General features: G+C 42.1%; 1 protein-coding gene and 1 long non-coding RNA gene across 6 annotated transcripts in view; one reads left to right on the plus strand and one right to left on the minus strand.

Annotated features, from left to right (window-relative positions):
• PALM2AKAP2 (PALM2 and AKAP2 fusion) overlaps positions 1–16,643 on the minus strand; it is a 264,493-nt gene that overhangs the window by 239,782 nt on the left and 8,068 nt on the right. The window lies entirely within an intron of this gene.
• Positions 8,997–10,897, plus strand: LOC148219721 (uncharacterized). The gene is made up of 2 exons (XR_015799354.1): positions 8,997–9,248; positions 9,462–10,897. It is a non-coding gene; the product is annotated as an uncharacterized LOC148219721 (long non-coding RNA).

Here is a 16,643-nt window from a genome sequence, read left to right on the forward strand (position 1 = left end):
TTCTCTTGTTAAGTTTTGTTATTTGGGGGAGTCCATCTTATATTGGACAACAGCAGTCATGAAGAGGGATGGTGGATCCACAAATCCTTTGGCAATCATTTGAACTCCATTTTATACACAGACATATTGATAGCATCCCCACAAAAAAGAAAAAAACAAACTTCTTTCATATATATAATTATCTTATAGTTATAACCAGGTATATTGATGATATATCTCTTTTCTCTTTTCAGTTTGTTATATAGGAACAAAGAGTTTAATTTTTAAAAATGAAATTTGTCAGAAGATTTTACAAAAATTTATGCAGTAAATACAGAACATTCCAGATAATTTTGTCTGGAACCTCAGTTCTCACCTTCCAAAGCAATGATCACTTAAAACTATGTGAATGCAAACACACGCATGTATCTGCTTTCCAAAGGACTTCACTGTTGCAGCAATTACTCCTTTCCAACTGCTTGCAACTGTGTTCTTTGGCCTGCAGTTGTAAATCTGCTCTGAGGTATCTTTCTCTGTGTAAGGTCAGCCACTTTAGTTTAAATGGAGGAGATGGGTTTCTTGTTCCACCAACTGTGGAGGCTTCAGCAAAATATTGTCTAGAATGTGGCTGTTGTCACCTCCTCAGGACTTCAGCTGGGCCTGGAGCACCTGCCTATACATCTCCAATCCTACAGACTTCAGTTGCATTTGTGTAACATGATATAAAAGCAGTACATGAGGTATTCTTGAAATCCAGTCCTTGTGTCTCTTTATGGGTCTGCTGGAGCTGCTACTTGTATATGTATTTTCTCCACTTTGGTTCAGCTGCAAAGAACTCAACCTGTGTTAAGTTTTTCTAATTACCATTTAAAAAAAAAATTAACTCTTCTAAATGCACTGTGAGCACAGAGTATATGATCTTAAATCAGTAACTAAGCAATACTGGAGTCTCCTTTACAACACAGATATGTACCACTGTTTAAGGCATGGCATTCCAGTGTACAAAAGGAGCTTGCTGTTTCCCATTCCTCACCGTCCCTTCTGTGTTTGCATAGTGTATGCAACCAACCAAATTAAGAGATTAAGAGAAAAGAGCAGCTGGCCAGCCTACAGGTTCCTGGTCCTGGTGTCTTGCAGAAGCTTCTGAAACAAGGTGAAGATCACCATCTGACACCGTGCATGTCAGCAGCTCCAGCAGTACAGGAGCGTGAGAATACACTGCACAGCTTCTGGCTAGCCAAAATGCAGATGAGATCCAGTAAATGTATTTTCAGACAACAACCACTCAGATACCATAAAATAGCAAGTCTGCTATTTCTTAATGAATACTCTAGACATAAAATAATTGAGCTTTCCTCGACTATCATTCCAGTTTGATCCTATTAAAAAGGAAGCAAAATTTATCTTAATTATGGTCTGGGATTCATAAAAAGCTGAATTCTCTTTCCTGTCTGCCATGCTTTTTTAGCAACTGGCGGTTCCTTTCTATCAGGAAAGCAAAATTGCATTGGAAACGGACAGTTTTGGACCTACAATGTCACTGGCGTATGAGACATTGTGAGGTTTCTATGCCATTCCGACCCATCATTGCTCATGGCTGGCCTGAGTCATGATGAGCAACATCTTCACCAGACCTGATGGATCTCGTTGAGCTATGAGATAGTTATATGTAGTTACATGCTACTTCTAAGGTCTCTTTTAGAGTCTGTGTCCCCCTTAGGGGACATCTGCGACAGCATACCTGCGAAACAAAATGGTCTGTGGGTGATGTGCAGCCCACAAATCCAATTCTCCATTTCATCATATGGCTCTTGCACAGTAGGGCAATTACCTATGTGTCCATTTCATAAGATGTGCTGACAATGAAGAGCTATTGAAGAACACACAGTATGACTTAAGTAGGGGACATTGTACAAGCTAAAAATTAACATTTTAATTTTTAAGCTATTCCATAAGGCATGTTGTGTTTCACATCTAATGAGCACTTTCTGCTCAAATATTAATCAAAAATAAAGAAATTATTTAAATAGTAAAATATTTCATCAGATTAAAAAGAATGATGAACTTTTAATTTTTGAATGAAGAGTTTCTTCTTCATTTTTGAAAGGACAGTGCAGAGTTTTTGAAATCCTGTGGAGTGAGAGGAATACTTGTCCTTTTACCATGTCTAGTCACAAGACCACACATTTTAGTTCAAGAATGCACGAAAATTACACAGCTCTTTCCTGCAGCTGCACAGAATAATAGGAGGAGCTACAAAGAATAATTTATTCATTTTTCCACAGATTCTCAGAAAACACCGATTTTTTTCCCCAACCAATTAGAATTTTTTGTATTCTATACATTCTTCTCTACAGTAACATCTCCTTTCTCTGCTTTCTGACAGATCACTTGGCTGTTTGTGCATTGTTAATGTTTTCTTATGGTGTCTTCTAAAACCCAATCAACCAGCTGTGAATGGCAGTGACTTAACTGGTTCAACACAAAAAGAAACAACCCTGAAGAGACAAATTTGCTGAACAGCATGTTACATCCTTTTGAGCCATGACTGCTTGCTCTTGTGATAGTCCCTATGACTTTCCAAGACCTCTGTGCCCAGCACAGATACCTTGGCAAAACTGTCTGGTACTTGCAGAGTGCTACAACGGGAATGACAAAAACCACTATTATTTGTTAACAGGAGGCTAGAAGAGGTTGCTGATAGCAGGAATCCTCAGCCAAGAGTCAGTTTGCAGTGATGTCATGGTTTGACACTGGCCAAATGCCAGGCACTCATAAGAACTGTTCACTCACTCTCTTCTGCTATAGCCGACCAGAGCAGGAGAAAAAAAGCCCCAAAGGGATGATGAATTGAGATAAGGACCAGGACAAAACATTTTAAGGGCAAAACAGACTCAAATGGGGAGTAAAATACGCCATTAAAATGCCTTTTTTCCCCAGTCCCTCCCTACTGGAGGGGGGGGGTTGGTCAGTTCTTTATCCGAGATCTTTTAAGTTTGCTCAGGGAGAGAAGGCTTTTCTTTACTATGCTGTGAGTACCTCCCGTGGGCAAGATGATTTTCTCAGAACTGCTGTGTCGTGGGTCACTCGTTCCATGGGGTGCAGATTTTAAAGAATAAGCTACTATAACTTGGAAGCAAGGGCCCTTTTTCTCTGTCTCTGGAAGCAGGGGCGGTCTCTCTGTCTCTTCAGGTCTCCCACTGGATTACAGCTTTTTTTGGCATCCACTTGCTCTGGCGTGGGCATCTTTCCCATGGGCTGCAAGTGGATTTCTGCACTCCCCATGGACTTCATGAACTACAGGGGACAGTTTGTTCCACTATCGTCCTCACCACGGCCTGCAGAGGAATCTTGACTCTGACGTTTGGACACTTCCTCCCACTCTTTCTTTTCACTGGCCTCCGTGCTGCCATGTTGTGTTTCTCCACATGTTCTCACTTTCTCCTCTTTCTCTGACTAAAAGAAAAATTGCTGCTTGAAGGCACCATTGTCAACAAGTTTCACCAATTCAAAAATTCTTGGAATGTCCCGTGGCGCTGAGAGGCCAATCTCGCCCAGGCTCCATGCTGGGGAATCGCTCACCATACTTCTGTCATGGCCCACATGGCTCCCCCACCACCGTGTCGGGGCCCTGTGGCCGCTGTGACACTGGCACTATTTAACGCCTCTCTTCATGTGGGGCACTGAGAAGCAGAAGCTGACACCACCATCCCTGCCCTTCTGCTGGCAGTGCAGTTGGCTAGAGATGGCCAAGCAGGCAAAATTTGCCAAAATGGTGTTGGTGGCGGTGCATCACCACGTGCTGTGCCGGGATGCCCCAGCGGCAGCACCTTGCCAGCCCTAGAAAAACTGTTTTGATTTCCTTCTTAAAAATGTCATCACAAAAGCATTACCAGCCTCTCTAATTGGGCCAGCAGTATGTTCATCTTCAGAGCCATCAGAGATTGGCTCTGCTAGACACAGTGGAAGCTTCCAGCAGCTTCTCACAAAGGCCACTTCTGTGGCCTTCCCCTACTACTAAAACCTAGGCTGTGTTCAAATCAGCACAAGTGGTCAATCTCTTGTACTTGGCACAACGAGGTTTTTTAGTTTTTTACTGAAGCAGCAGCCCACCTTGGCTCTGTACTAGTAGCCAGTCAAAGGAAGTGCTCTTAGAGAATTTATAGGCTGTCCTTTGAGTATTCTCAGGGTAGGTGAGCAGTCAGTCACTTTGATTTTGTGCGACAGACAGTTCATAAGAATGGCCTAGCCTTTAAGCGACAGGGCTTCACATTCCGCAGAGGAAATTAAGTGCTGGTGCCCACCATTTTCAGTAGCAACAGAGCCATGAGACCTTTGTGGGGCTGGATATGAATGCATACACACAAGGGTGAGTTGGTCTTACTGCCCAGCAGTCCCCCATACATTGTGAAGCTCACCTTCCAACATAGCGTAGCCATCCTGATGTCACTGACCTAGTGCTACCCAGCTCAGGCAAGGAGGGCAACACTGAGGATAGCAATACTCAGTTGAAGCATTAGATAACACCTCCCTATCACAGCCCTCTTTGACTTGAGTGATATGTTGCCCAACAAAGGAGTCTTAGCCTCTCTGACCATTGACGCTTCAGGTAAAATTCATACCTAAGCACTTCTGCTATACCATCTCCCTCCTTTTTATCTTGGATAAATCAAAATACCACAATTTCTGCCTGTCTCTATGTCCTGTTACTGTCAAATCCTGCAGATTGTGGATGGTACCATACTCTACAGGACAGCTTTTAAACACTGCCTGGCTGGAAATTGTCTCAGTCTTTACATTTCACCATTCTGCATTACAGCAATAGCCAGAGGACTCTCAAAACCAGGAAACAATTTTAAAGGAATATAAAATATTGCAGTGGGGTTTTTTATTATCTGTATTTTACAAGCCATATCTCCAATTCATTATGGAATCAACATATAACCATGTTCTTCCATGCCAACTACTAAGAATGAACATCCTTCTTTTACTGCGCTGTGATCCTTTTTGCTCCCCTGCGTAGTGGTAATGTTATGACTCCATAGCTCCAGCTGGGCACCTTGGTGTGCATCACAGTGTCACTGGCAGATCATTTCTGTGAGATGACACTTTATTTTCTAAATATCTTTGCCATCAGCTTAAGCTGATGTCAGTAACACACTGTCATCAGGAAACAAGGATGATAAGCTTAAAGCAATAGTGTTGCCAAGGAAGTGACTGAATGCAAATGAAATCTTAACTCTTGCTCAGATATACATGATTTTCTTTTTCAAATGTCCATAGTATTTTTACAAGTCCTCTGCATCATTTTTTAATCTAAAGGTGGAATAAATAGTAGTTCCTACAAAGTCTTCCCTCCTCCCCCTTTTCCCTATAATTTTAAGCAGTACTTATCATAGTAAGCTCGCCAAGAATTTCCCTATGGAATAATTTCCTCTAAAGTGTGATATGAGAAAGATTTATCTGATAATTGCTATAGATGGTTCTTGTATCTTGTCATTGATTCTTCAGAAACAGTAGTCTGAAGAGACTGAATTACAGGGGATAAAAAGTTTAATGGCAAGTAAGTACATAACCAATGTATCTTATTCACCCTCTTTCAGAGGAAAATTGAGAGATAGAGTTTCAAACACTGGTAAGAGAATAAAGAAAGTTAAGTTTTGAGTTAAAGAAATATTTAGGAAAAGAGCTGAATTTCAGTCTTGGCATTTGCTTAGACAGGCATCAAAGAGGAAAATGAGAAGCTGGGATAGAGTGTAAGTATGGGTACATTTATAACTTTCTTTTCCTTTAGGTTTCTACAACATTTTCTTATAGCGTGGAAACAGATGGGATCCACCCACCAGGAGTTTATGTAGACATGTTCACTACATTTAGAGCTATATTATGAAAATATAACCCATCCCATACAGAAATGTAAGAGAGTGGGGGGCACAAGAGAGTCTGTATTTTCAAGGGTACATCTTTAATTGAATTCCTTTCCTATTGTATGCTAAATGCTGAATTCTTCTGCAAATCTGGTGAAGATTTTGCATTCTGCAGAAAAACTTCAATTCAGATTGATCATGGGTGTATAAAAGAAACATGACAAAAGTAAGGATATTAGAAATGTGCAGCCATACAGAGGATGAAACAGGACCTATACAAGCTCTTCAGTTCTCTTACCAAGGGAAAGGAAAAAACCCTTCAAGACAGTATGGTGCTAAACAATGGATTTTTCCGTGGTAAGGTATCTTATGGCCACTGTACATTGCTACTGGGTGGTTTTTTTTGTGCTGCAAAAAGCTGCGTCCTCATTGCCATCTAAAAATGACAAGGCTTGAACTATGGAGCAATACTTGCAAAAGATGACTTTACTAGTCTCCATTATGGCCAGTTGCCATGCTGAGACATGCCACTGGACTGCTACAGTGCTTAGTTCAAAGAAATAACAATGGCAGAATTGAAGAAGAAAAGTAGAAAAAATCTGATGCAGTCTGATAACGAAACAAACAGAAGTTCAGTCACATCTGCAAACAGTTAAAACTCTGGCACTTGGTAATGATATATCAAGTAGAGGACAGAGACTAAATCTGTATGGATTCATTGAAAAGGGAGAAGGTATAGAAATACTTTTCTAAACAAACTGTTAACAGCATGTCTTGGCCCACATGGAGTATTCAGTGGGAGTGGCAGTAATACTTCTCTCTTCCAGTTATAAGAAATTCTCTGTAAGAGCAAGAGATATAAAAAAAATAAAATCTTCTTTTCTGATGCAACTTTTGCCAAGTCAAAGTCTGCCAAAATGATCTTTTCTGCTGTCCTACACTGAACAGTTGGCATTCAGAGAAGATACGCATACTAATAAAATATGATTCTTTTACCACTGCTCATAGTGAGGGTGCATCCTCGTTGAGCAGCTAGCTGGCTAACAGTCCTGATAAATGCTGGTAGTTGAAAACGCTCTCTTCCTGCCATGAGGATTGCTAGGAAACTAGTGCCAACACTTTCACCTCTTTGTTTTTCCTCTCTGAATCTTAACAGCCTTAAAAACCTCAAAATTTCCCACCACCTGTCCAAGATCACAGCTTGAAAGTCACAGCAAAAACGATCCATTCGACTGCTAAGATTTTTGAAAATATATGTCACAGTTATGTCATTTGTAATGACTTGGACAGAACAGTTCTTTCTGTACAGCTGAAAATATTTCTGCCTCTGCTTCTCCTTCCTAAAGTCATTCTTTAATCACAGTCGAAATGATTTTTTCTTTTCTAAGGATTATTACTTGCCATGGGGCAATACCTTTGAATATGTCTGTGAACTAAAATAGAAAGGGAGAGAAATCAAGCTAGATCCATAGGTGTTGTTGCTGCAGATATGGAAAAGAAAGTTTCCTAGGTTATGCTACACTATGAGGGAATGTTTTTGCTTTGCTTCCCTACAAATAAAGAAACATGATTTTCAGAGAATAATAGAAATGGTTTGGCTTGGAAGGGATCTTACAGATGATCTAGCTCCAACCCCTCTGTCAAGCACAAGGCCATCTTTCACTACAACAGGTTGCTCAAAGGGCCATCCAGCTTGGCCTTGAACACTTCAGGAATGGTGCATCCACCCCTTCTTTGGACAACCTGTGTGGGTGTGCCACCACCCTTACAGGAAGGAATTTATTCTTTGTATTTAATCTAAACTTAGCCTCTTTCAGTTTAATGCTATACTTCTTTTCCTATCAATACGTGCCTTGGTAAAAACTCCCTTCCCATCTCTCTTCCCCCTTAAAGTACTGGAAAGTTCTATAAGATCTCCCTGGATCCTTCTCTTCTCCAGGCTCAACACCCCCAATTCTCCCTACCTGTCTTCATGGAAGTGTCCCAGTCTTCTTCATGGCCTTCCCTGGACTCGATCCAACAATTTCATGTCTTTCTCATTTGGGCTGGACATAGCACTCCAAATGGGTCTCACCAGAGAGGAACAGAGAGGCAGAATCCCTTCCCTCACCTTGCTGGCCTCACTGCTTTGGATGTAGCCCAGGACACGTTTGGTTTTCTGGGCTCTGAGTGCACACTGACAGGTCATGTCCAGCCTCTCATCCACCAGCACCTCAAGTCCTCCTCCCTGAGACTGCTCTCCGTCCGTCCTCTGCCCAGCCTGTACTTGTGCTTGGGACTGCTCCAACACATGTACAGGTCACAGCCAATGCTGTAATACATATTCTATGGGAGGATTTATCAGCTTAACTTCATCCCTTATTGCAAAGATACTAACAAAACCTGTCCCTATGCCCACCAAATTAAACTAGCCAAACAATTTTAGGGATCATGAACATTAATAAGATGGAGAAAAGCCACGTCAGCAGGCTGGAACGAGGTTTCCTCCTTGCACCACGTGTCTCTGTACTGGAGTCACCAGGCAGATGTTTAATGCAAATTCTGGACCTCAGACACCTCTGAAGGATCTCTGAAATTGTGTTATTGGTATGGCTGCTCGCATGCATGATGGCAGTAAGAAAGAAAACTAATGGGTTGATTACATACACTGTAGTCACAGAATATACATGGCACAGCTGAGGAGCAGCAGTGCAGCACATATACAAAGATTCAGTCCATTGATGCCAGCTAATCAAAATGCATGAAAGCTCTACAGAATAGGCTTTGCTGAAGGCCTTGCTGGCATGGCCTATGGAGGTGGTGCAGATCTGGGGCACTAAGAGCATCCTGCAGAGAAGATAGATAAGAAAGACTCCTGTGTCCGCGTAGGATCTTCCAGCACCCTAAACAGAAGCATGTCAGTGGACTTTGTGTTTCCGTGTAGGGTGGGAAGCTTTGACCACAGCAATTAACATGAACATGGGCAGTGGAGTTCAGCGTGGAGCCTGCCACTGGAAGAGTGAAAAGAGGGTTCAGCTTCCTGAATGTCTTGAGTAAATGATTTCACATTTCTGTGCTCATTTCTCATCTTCCCTGCTCTGTGCTCTGTTGGAGGCTGACACTGGGCACACGTTTGCTGTTTTGCTGGCACAACGGGGTGTAGACCTCAGCTGGCACTGCTCTAATGCCAGTAATGAACAATAGAGATTAATCTTCTCGAGTGCCAAAACAGAAAGAAAACGAATCTGAAACTATTCAGGAGGTGTTTAATGGGGTTTTGTTTGCCTCCTTTCTAGCATCAAGCTTCATCAGCTGCTGGAGACAGAATAATAAAGGTCTGGGAAGCACTTGTGCCTGCATTTCCATCTTCAAAGCACCATTTAGACTTGATGCAGATGGTTTTCACACTGCTTCTGTACCACAGTATCACAACCCACATTTTGTAGGGAAGGATGGGGACAAAGTTCAGGTGGCATTAACAAACCTGTAACTCTGTGACAAACCAAAACTATTAGAGAGGGGGGTTTAATGGGTTTTTTTTGCATGACCAGTGCTGCTGCCTCCAATGGCGTGCCTTTTATTCCTTACTAGTGAGTAAGGTTAATTTCTCTCCTTCCTTTTATCTGTGTTCTAAAGGAGAAACTGAAACAAATAAATATTGATTTGAAACTATGAAGACCAAGGATGCAATCAATGTAAAAAGGGTAAGTGCAAGTTTTTCCTACCACTAACTGTGTGCTGTTGTTCAATTTGCCACTTGTGAAACTGTCAGATTGAAGATTTGTTTTGGATTTCTAGCAGATGCAAAACTCTGATGCACTAAAGTTTCACAGTGTCTTTCAGATCAATACAACAGTATTCTGGATATATGAAGCATTACATAACAACCTACCTTTTGAAAAATGTAGCCTTTGAAAAGTTTCAGGCTGAGTCAAGAGTTACTGAATACTTTTGACAATACTGCTCTTACTAATATGTCAGGGGAAAAGGGGTAAATAGCTAGTCCTTTTCAGAAAATCAGAAAAAAAGAGTAACAACTCAAGTTTGTGATGGTGGTTGGTTGGAAAAAGATGTCTGAATAAGGACACTAAGGAGAATAATAACTGTGGTACCTCCTTTCTGAAACAAAAGTTTAGACTTCATGCTGAGTTTACTGAGTAAGGCTCTTTGGCACATATTTTTGAGTCAGATGGGGAGCTAATGGATGCCATACAGCACAGTACAGTCCAGCTGTGCTCATCCTAACAGCTCTCAGCTTCCCTCAATTGCTGATCTTGGAGCAGGTTACCAGCTTGTTTCCATTACCTCTGATATCTGTTGTACATCCATTCCACTAATCTGATTTGTTACAATGAGGACATGTTTTGGATACCTAACAGACCTAAAAGCCAGATGTGCATCTTTGTACAGATGTATGATTTAGATAAGTTCTATATAATTCTTTTAATGTCTTTTAGCCAAGTAAAACATTTCCAACATTTTGTGGATGAGATACTCTATATTAACTTTTGAAAGACAATACAATTTGAAAGCTGAATGCCACTTACACAGCGACTTTTTGGAAAGTGTTGCTCTTCACAGTAAAAAAAAAGCTCAACTCTTGGACCAGCCAAAACCACTGTTGCTATTTCTCAGGTACTCAAAAGAGTGTTTTGTTTAGTTTGTTTGTTACAGTGAGAAGAGCTGGTCTGGAAAGACGGAGTGGAATTTTTAAGTCACACACCAGTGTGATAGTTGTAACACTGTAAAACTTAGGAAGTGATTTCTGCTACAACACGGTAGGAGGCTGTCACCAGCTTTGCCACCTTTACACTCTATTAAGTACTGAATATCTGCAATTCTGGATTGCACCTAGAGACATGTAATGCTTCAGCGATAGATCCACAAGCAAACCAATTGCTTATTGTTCATGGTTTAAGTGGAGATTTATTAAGATTAAAAATTCTGCTAAAAAAGGACAAATAGCTTAAAATGGTGTTGGGTTTTAGGAATTCTGCTTTTGGTTTTTCCTCTCTCTTAGGGAATTTTCCCCCATGCGTGTTGCTGGGAGACAATATCGATAGGATACTTAAGAGAGACAAAAGAAATTGTCGCAGTTCAGGGGAGGGGTGCAGCTGGCTACTTCCTTTACCTGGGGTTTCGTGGAGGGCAGAGATGCTGCGAGATCTGGGCAAACAGGTTTGGATACAGCCTCTATCTCTTGCGCTCTCGGCATGGGGAGGGGAGAGAGGCTGCGGTCGCTGTTGGGAGAATTTGTCACCACTGTGGGGTTCTGTCTCTGCTGCTTCTTTTCTACCGTGGATGGAGATCTGCTCCTAAGCGCAGCCGTTGCACTGGGACCTAATTAACACCCTACCTACCTCCTAAAAAAAGGGACTTTTCACCTTCGGCTCGGGTGCCTCAGGGGAAATAACCCGGGATCCCGAGCTCGCCTCTCCCTGCCCGGCTGGAGCCGGGCTGCCGCTGCCCTGTCCCTGCCACTTCTTCAGCCCTGTCCCTGTCACTTCTTCAGCCCTGTCCCTGTCACTTCTTCAGCCCTGTCCCTGTCACTTCTTCAGCACTGCTCCGAGCCTTCACTGCACTGCAGCCCCGCACTCCCTGCTGCCGAGACATCCTGCTGTTCCAGCTTGCTGCTCCCGAGAGTCCTGCGGGGACACCGGCATCGGCACTGCCCCAGAGGGGTTTGTGAACCAAAGCCTCTCCTCCATCCCTTCCCGTCTGGGCAGCGGGATCGGCACTGCCCCAGGATTTATGAACCAAAGCCTCTCTCCCATCCCTTTCCGCGTGGGCCCAGCCGCCATCACCGCATGCTGCCCGAGCACTGCGCACAGCGCCCCCTGCAGGCCTGGAGGAATCACCGCCCCGGCCCCGCCGAAGGCGCCACCAGCGTCCCCTCCTGGCCGTTCCCGGAACTGCACCAAAGGAAAGTGGCCGCGGCCCCAGGAAGGGTCCCTGGGTTCCTGCTCTGGTTCGATTTAATGTCATGGTTGTTGTTGTTTCTTTGCTTTACTATACACACTAGTAAAGAACTGATCCTCATATCTTCACCTGAGAGCCTCTTAATTTCAAAATTATAATAATACGGAGGGAGGGGGTTTACATTTTCCATTCCAGGGGAGGCTCCTGCCTTCCTTAGCAGACACCTGTCTTTCAAACCAAGACAAACGGAGTGCAGTATTAACAGTGAAGGCTCATCATCAGCAGTGAAGGCTCTCTCTTATCAGTTTATTAAATATGACGTGAGCTGTCTTAAAATACAGAAAGAGAGATAAATCTGTAAGGATATTATAATCTGAGAACCTTAATGCATGCTGAAGGGCTTTCTGCCCATACAGGTCAAGATGTAGCGGCAAAGAAATCTGCTTGAAGTTGAGCTTTCTAGAGGCCTTTGACAATTTATTTGCCCTACACATTATGCACTATTTGTTTTCCAGCCCCCAAGCACGTCCTAAGGACTGCCTCCAAAGTTTCAGTGCAAAGTTTTACAATGTTTTGCAAAGGCAACTCAAAGCCAATTTGGGTTGGATAAAAAGAAAAACAATGAAATTAAATCACAGTATTGATGCTTTAATTCTGTTTGCATAAGCTGAAGGGTAAGGTTATCATCCTCTTTGATTTTAGGCTAGAGCCTTAAGGAAATTTCAGCTTGCTGAGCCTTCACAGTTTCACACCTTCCAGGATTAACAAAGAGACTACAAACATGGTTTCACTGAAACTGAAAATATTTCTTATTTTATATTTTTTTTTCTCTACTCCCTGCCTGAACAGAAAAAAGAGATGGTACTATCATTACTATATTTTTTTAAATTATTCCATCCCCCCCCGTTGATCTCATTTGTAACATTTCTACCAAGAGAAAAAACTGTTGAAAAAGCAGCTCCTTGCAAAGCACAGTTAAAGCATGGGAAGCTTATTCCAGTAAAGGTATATCTGCAACTCTTGGTAACATAAAAAAGAAGAAGTCAAGAGCAGTGGGCAGGTATTATGGCAACCAAGCTGTCAAAACTGGCCTTCTCCTTGTGGATGAACAAGAATATATGAAGTTTAAAATCCAGTAATTTTTTTTACTGAAAAGCTGAACTTTGGATAGGTGAATTTGGGTACTTTCTGACTGTGGCTATGTACTGCTGATACGAGCATTTGACAAATGCCAAAGCATACAACTCTCAAGGTTAGACAAATAGTGAATCTCACTTTTCTGTGTTCTTCCTCGTCCTTACACTTCCTCCTGGAAGGTCTGATTTACATGTCTGATTTGGCACAGATGTGGTATTTTTTGTGATTATAGAGTTAGAAATTGTGGGGATATTTATGGAGATACTATAGGTCTGTTCCTGCTTACCACTGAAAATAGCAGCAAAATTCCTATAAACTTGCTTGGAAGCAGAATAAGGTCCTCCTGCTGCAGAAGAGAATAGGAACTGGTGGTTCTCCTACAGGAAGAAAGGTTATTTTATGTTCTCAAACATGATCAGGTTACCCAACATATCTGAATTCCAGTGCCCGATTACTCACACATTTAGCCTATTCAAAATGCAAAGTAAACCAACCCAGCTTCAGATTTCTGCCACTGCAGTTGGGTTAAATTGCTCTTCTGGGTCTGCAAGCATCCATACCTCAGCTGCCAAATCTTAGGGAAGGATTGTGCTTGGCATTGCAAAGAAACTGACTGGCTGCAGAAGAACCCTTTATATGCAGACTAGTTATCACTGGTTGACTCAGAAACACCTGAGAACAAAAATACTGGTGATCTACCCTAGAAGGAATACAGAAGATTTTTCTACCTTTGCACAAGATGAACTAAACGTTAGTATTTTCTTCACCAGGCCAGACAATTATGTCTTGCCTCAGCAGTAATTTTCTTCCACTCTGATCATTCCTGACTCTCTTAGACTCTTTTCCATTGTGCCCACAGATTTCTTGGAGACTAACACCGAGCATGGGTCTGACCAAAACAGCATTCCACGTGCATAACAAACAGCATTCCAGAATATATACCAAGCTTTTGTGTGTGTGTGTGTGTGTGTGTGTGTGTGTGTGTAAAACCACATAAACGCACATACACACACACACATATACAGTCACAATGACTTTTCCATGCTAGATGAGACTGCTGAGTAATGTTCACAGCGTTATCCACTATCACTTTTCCTTCAGAACTGCTATACAGCAGTTGGTAAGTACTAGATGCTAAGAATCCTTGTTTTGAAGACCCCACATGAAAAAGGCCAGTAATATGCCAGTATCAATACAAACTGTCCTTTTCACTTCAGTGGCACATGGATGAGCTTGATCAACCCACTCTCCAATCTATACAGATAGTAACAGTATATAAGTAGCTTACCACCTTTTCGCCAGTCATCTAAGATTTGCCCACAGTCACGCTATTACTGTTACCCACTTCAATGTAAATTGGATTTATTTTACCAATGAACATGTGTTTTCAGACTAACAGAGACCAAAGACTATTTTTGTTTTCTTATATGTTTAAGTCAGGATGGTGGCTTGTCCTAGACCAAAAATGTAGCAGAAACCGTAGCTGTAGATACTTGGACCACCAAAATGCCATTGTTTTTATCCTTAGATCTGTGTTTCAGGCTGCTTTCCTGGGCAGTGAGTTTGCAAGCAGTATATTCCAGAGATACAGGGGCCAAATCCAGAGGGGAATTTACTCCTGAAGTTCTCTGAGATTTGCAGCAGAGTTGTAAAATGCAACTCCTACCAGCTTTCTCCAGTTCAGCAGGATTTTCCATCTTCTCCTTTTCAGAAGTGGAATGATCTTTGAACACTCCTTGCTTTCAGAATGATGAATTATTATATTATATTAAAATTCCAGGGGAAAAAAAAAAAGTAAAGAGTTGTCTATGTTGTAAGCTTTATCGATTCTGGAACAACTACTTTGGAACACCCTAGACTACTGTGAATTACTGACAAATTCACAGAGGATTAGGTCTGTGACACATTAGTCTCACCAAAATCTTGGATGAGAAACATAAGCAATGTCACACATGATAAGTAAAAGAATACTCGTAAATCACTTCAATTCTATTATTTTTCCTTGAAGAAACCAGGAAGTTGGCAATCTGATAATCTAAAGCCAAACCATGAAAAGTGTGAACAGATCTCTGTTTCACAGAGGAGTTTCAGACATCCTATAAAGTCTATATCCTATAGTCTATATTGTATTTTAGTCTAAATCTTGTACATTTTTAAACTTCAGCAATAACAACAGTACATTTAGCACAAAGAACTGGTACTTCCCAGTGTTTTACTGATTCAAGGACACAGTTATTTAAAGTGTTATATTTAGGCTGTTCTTGATTTAATTTTTTTCTTCAAAACTAGAGGTTTTTTCCTGTCTGAAGTTACTTCCTTAACCGGAACAATTTGCTAAGATGTTGGTGATGTTGGGATGAGTCTATGTACATTCCTAATACAGCAGGTATCCCTACCACAAGGGGCAGTCTTAAAGATGCAGCTTTCAATGCTGAATCAGACTTCTGCTGGAGCCTATTTCTCTGACATTCAGCAAGTGCTTGCATATCCTTATATTTATTAAGAACAAATACATGACTAACAACTGAGCCTTACTTCCTATGTCAATGTAGTTAAGGATTCAAATGAGATAAGGAATTAACTCTCAATTACTATCTGCACAGAGCTGCCAGAACTGGCCAACACTTTTGAAGTAGCAATTTTGTACTAACGCCAGCACATGAGACAATCCAGTCCTCTGTGCTGCAGTTATCGTAAATTTAGTGACACCTTTGATGCCAAATGCTTGCTTTATGCTCCAAATGGGAAACAGTTGGATGACTAGGGTTTCTTAAAAAACCCATTGTTGTCAGCAGGAGCTTTACTAAGGACCTGGCACATGGTGGAGAGCAGAGCTGCTCCACGAGAGGTTAACAAGGGGAGTTGTGTACCTGCTCGTATACTCTCTCCCTCTGGGAAAGGCCAGTCATTCCGTAGTGGCACTCATCTGGTTAATTAATGGCCAGGCCGGCTCGGAGCCATGTCAGCCCTGCGCTGCTGCTGCTGCTGCTGTGCAGTGAGGAGACTGCAGCTGGGTGACTGCAGCCAGCGTCACGGGCTGCTCACCGCTCCCTCCTCCAGACATAAATTACACAGCAACCTGGCGTCTAATTTCTGTCTGCAATATTCACCCTCTTAAAAGGGTCTCCATTACTTGCACAGGTTACTTCTCTCTATTGCAGCGCTGCTTGCAACTCTGCATGGCAAAGGAACATGGCTGAAGCAGAGGGGCTGACAAGGACATAGCCCCAAAAAACTGGAAAGCACCTTTTATTTAGTCCTCTGCTGGTAAAAAGGGCTTTCTTTCAAGGTCTGTAGTTTTTTGGAAGTATCTGAACACACCTCTGCTGTCCCAAATCTCCAGCTGATTGCCAGTGACTGCTATTATTAGGAACTGCAGAGGGGCTGGGCCCCACCCTGCTGTTGTCTGTGGATCCTGACAAATTATGCTGGCAGCTCAAATTAAAACAGTCTGAGCGCTGCCTAAATCAACAACCTGAGCTGTGTGCTGTCTGGAAGGGGCAGCAACTCATAGATGAGGGCAGGTCTGTCTCCTTCCAAAAAGAGCTCTCCAAATTGCATTGGTTGCTGGTCTTTTTTTGTGCACAGAGAGTATTTTTTTTTACTGGTGAAGAAGAAGAAAGCTTTACACGCCTTTAGCATCTAACCTCACTGGAAGTCAGCTAAGTAATAAAAAGCATCTGTGTGTCAAGAACTACACAGGTCTGGTGTGCACTTGCCAAAAGGCCATATCCATTTCACTGCCACTCGACTTCTGGGTGA

Source organism: Sturnus vulgaris, chromosome Z (genome assembly GCF_052056855.1).
Source record: "Sturnus vulgaris isolate bStuVul1 chromosome Z, bStuVul1.hap1, whole genome shotgun sequence".
NCBI lineage: Eukaryota > Metazoa > Chordata > Aves > Passeriformes > Sturnidae > Sturnus > Sturnus vulgaris.